Source organism: Apodemus sylvaticus, chromosome X, assembly GCF_947179515.1.
Source record: "Apodemus sylvaticus chromosome X, mApoSyl1.1, whole genome shotgun sequence".
Lineage (NCBI taxonomy): Eukaryota > Metazoa > Chordata > Mammalia > Rodentia > Muridae > Apodemus > Apodemus sylvaticus.
In genome coordinates, this window is record NC_067495.1 from 47,075,569 (window position 1) to 47,079,628 (window position 4,060).

Sequence of the window (4,060 nt, forward strand, 5' to 3'; positions counted from 1 at the left end):
TAAAATTTATAGTTTGTAATAAGAGAACACTTTCTGATTATAGATGTAAGTTTAGTTTTCTGACAGGAGCATAAAAGGGACCTAGTCCTTTTATGACATTTTTGAAGACCATTTGCATAAGCTTGAAGGTTCTCCTGGGGAACTCAGAAATTATTCTTTACATTTTTATGACATTTTCAGCATGTCTCTTTCATTGGAGTACTGAGAAGAAATCATTCACTGATAATACCATTTTTCTAGTCTAGAAGAGAACAGAGAAAGTTCTCAGTGTTTGACAAAGCCTGTATGCTTCTTTCATTTCTAATTTTTCTCCCTAAGCTCTTAGGTTTCATCTATTAAGCACTCCATAAGGCAATAGGTGTTCTGGGATTCTGATTGTCCTGCGAGCCTGTACCTAGAGTTGCTAATGTTTCTTGCTTACAGTCATGATATGTTTTTGGTGATCACATTCAAAAGTATGGGTTGAAAGCATAGCAAAGGGAAATGATAGCCTAAGAAAAAGGAGTAGATCAATAACTTTAGCTAGTGCATTCAACTGTGTTGATCTGATTAATGCATCCCCTGGGTTTTCTTCCCTGCACCCCGTAAGTACTTAAAAGGGGAAGAAAAAGCCCCCCTTTTTTTTGTTATGTACTCATTCAACCATCTACAGATTTTTCTAGAGGAGACATTGGAATTCTATGAAGTTTCATCAGTTTTACTTTTGGTGATTTCCAGTATTCGCTGTAACTCCAGGTAGTCCTTTTAATGTTCATTCTGTGACCTGAAATCATTTTCCTTCAGATCAAGGTCATTTTTTCTTCTAAGTCCTCTAGTGAGGAGACATTTCATGCGACCTCTTCTTCCTGTGTCACCACAGTGTTGACAGCTGGGCACCGTTTGTTTTGTTATTGTCAGGGCTTTTATCTTGCTTCACAAAAAAATGGATTTTTCTCCCCTGCCCCAATAATTTGGAATCCATCAGACAAAGAACTGATGCTCCAGAAAGAGAAAACAACACTGGGTAAAGAGACAGCTGTTTTCCTCATTCCTGATGCTTTGCCAGGTACCCGAGGATAGGAGAGATGTCAGCTTGTAACTCTGCTTGGAAAGCTTACGTCTCACAAGGGTGAGGCAGATCACTGGAGTGACACTATTCTCAGTTCATATGGGAAGTTCAAACACAATAAGAAATTGTGGTACTCAAATAAAAGCATGTTTGAGGAATTTCAAGTGGTTGAGGAGGGCTTGAAGGCAACAAGTATCTTGAAAAGATATTACTGGGATTCAGATAAGTGATGGAATGATATTGACACCAGCATTTCCCAAAAGAGGGCAGATGTTATGTTTGGCTAGACCCCTCCCACACACTCAAACAAATACAATAAGGAAACTCAAATTACTTTAGAGTAAGGCAGTTTAATTAATGTCAAATATAGTTTAGTTTCCCATTTTTGCTTTCACTACAAGGTCTCCCAGAACCTTCCCTATGTTTATATGCACTGGGAAACACTCACAATGGTAATGTAATTTGAATATGAGTTTTTGTTTTTACCTAATATAAATTTAACATTTTTATTATTTTTATTCATTAGTTTATATATTTACATTTCAAATGTTGCCCCCTTTCCTGGTCTCCCCTCCATAAGTTCTTCATCCCCTCTACCTTCCCCTTTGCTTCTCAGAGGATGCTCCCCCACTCACCCACCTACTCCCACCTCATGCTGCTAACATTCCCCCTTTCCTGGGGTATCAAGTTTTGACAGGATTAAGCACATCCTTTCCCAGTAAAGCCAGACAAGGCAGTCTTCTTCAACATTTGTAGCAGGGCGACTGCAGGGGGACAGTGGGGTGGGGGGGGGGAGGCATGGGCCAGTCCTTGTATACTCTTTGGTTGTTAGCTTAGCTTCTCAGAGGTCTGAGGGGTTTGGGTTAGTTAATATTGTTGTTCTTCCAATGAGGTTGCCATCCCCTTCAGCTACTTCAGCCCTTCCCCTAACTCTTCCCTGACCTCAGTCCAATGGTTGGCTGTAAGTATCTGCATCTGTCTCAGTCAGCTTCTGGTAGAGCCTCTCAGAGGACAGTCGTGCTACACTCCTGTCTGCAAGCACAACATGGCATCAGTAATAGTATCAGGATTTAGTGCCTGTCCATGGGATGGATTCCAAGTTGGGTTGATCACTAGATAGACTTTCCTTCAGTCTCTTCTCCATTTTTGTATGTGCATTTTCTTTAGACAGGAACAATTCTGGATAAAGAATTTTGAGGATGGGTAGGTGGTCCTATGCCTCAATGGGTGCCATGTCTATCTGTTGTAGGTGGTCTCTTTAGATTCCATGTCCTCACTGTTGGATATTTCAGTTAATGTCATCGTCATTGGTGCTGGGTTCTGGAGGTTCTATCCTCCCCACCCCATTCCACCACTCAATGATGCATATGTCCACGCATTCTCCTGGCCCTCTGGGCTTCTCTTCTGTCTCCTGTCTACCTGATCCTGCCCGCCTTTCCCACTTCCCCTCCAATCTCCCACCCAGACATTACACAAAAGAAAACAACTTCAATAAGCGGTGCTGGTCAAACTGTTGGTCTGCATGTAGTAGAATGCAAATTGATCCATATTTATCACCTTGTACAATGCTCAAGTCCAAGTGGATCAAGAACCTTCAAATAAAACCAGATACACTGAATCTAATGGAAGAGAAATTAACAAATAGCCTCAAATGCATTGGCACAGGGGAAAACTTACTGAACAGATCACCAATGGCTCAGGCTCTAAGATCATGAAACTGAAAAGCTTCAGTGAGGCAAAGGTCACTTGTTAATAAGATAAAATGGCAATCTACACGTTGTGACAAGATCTTCACTAATCCTACATCCAACAGAGGGCTAATATCCAAAATATACAAAGAAATCAAGAAGCTAGACTCCAGAGAACCAAATAACCCTATTAAAAATAGGGTACAGAGCTAAACAGAACTCTCAACAGAGGAATCATAAATGGCCTAGTAGTGCTTAAAGGAATGTTCAACACCTTTAGTCATCAGGGAAATGCAAATCAAAATGACCCTGAAATTCTTCCTTACACACATCAGAATGGCTAAGATCAAAACTCAGGAGCCAGCAGGTGCTGGCATGGATGTGGAGAAAGAGGAACACTACTCCATTGCTTGTGGGCTTTCAAGCTGGTATAACCACTCTGAAAAGCAGTCTGTTGGTTCCTAAGAAAATTGAAATATGAGTTTTCTAAATCTAGCTGATCATGAAAAATATGCCCCTCTGACATTTTTCAACATTGTGTCTTGAAGTTTATTCAGGGATTAAATTGTGGATTTTCTTAATAGGTAGTCAGCCCCCCCTCCTTTTTTTTTCTTTTTTGCATTGTCTGCTTTGGAATGTACTTTTTTTTATTTTCTATATTCTTTGTTTACATTCCAAATGATTTCCCCTTTCCCGGATCTCCCCTCCCCATATGTCCCATAAACCTTCTTCTCTCCATCCATTCTCCAATCACCTCCCTCCTTTTTTTCTCTGTCCTTATATTCCCCTCTAATGCTAATCAATCCTTTCCAGGATCAGGACCTTCTCCATACTTCTTCATGGGAGTCATTTGTTATGTGATTTGTGCCTTGGGTATTCAGGGCTTCTGGGTTAATTAATATCCACTTATCAGAGATTGCATTCCATGTGTATTCTTTTGTGATTGGGTTACCTCACTTAGGATGATATTTTCCAGATCCAAACATTTGTGTAAAAATTTTGTGAATCCCCCCTCCTTTTTTTTTAAAAATGTTTTTCGTGAGAGTACAATGATCCTTGAATGGAAGAAGTATACAGTCCATGCACATTTTCAGAACCGAACGTCTTCTTTAGTGTCTATGAAGATAATATCCAAAATGCAGAGATATTTTGATAATTGATGTGAAATATCCATTGTTTTCTAAAACTTTAATTTAGAAAATCAATAAAGTTTCACTACATATAATATATACTTCAGATGTCAGAATATTAAGATATATAGTCAAAACAGTGATGTTAAATGTATGTCACTCGAGATTCTCCCTTCCAAAAGATTCCTTGCTAA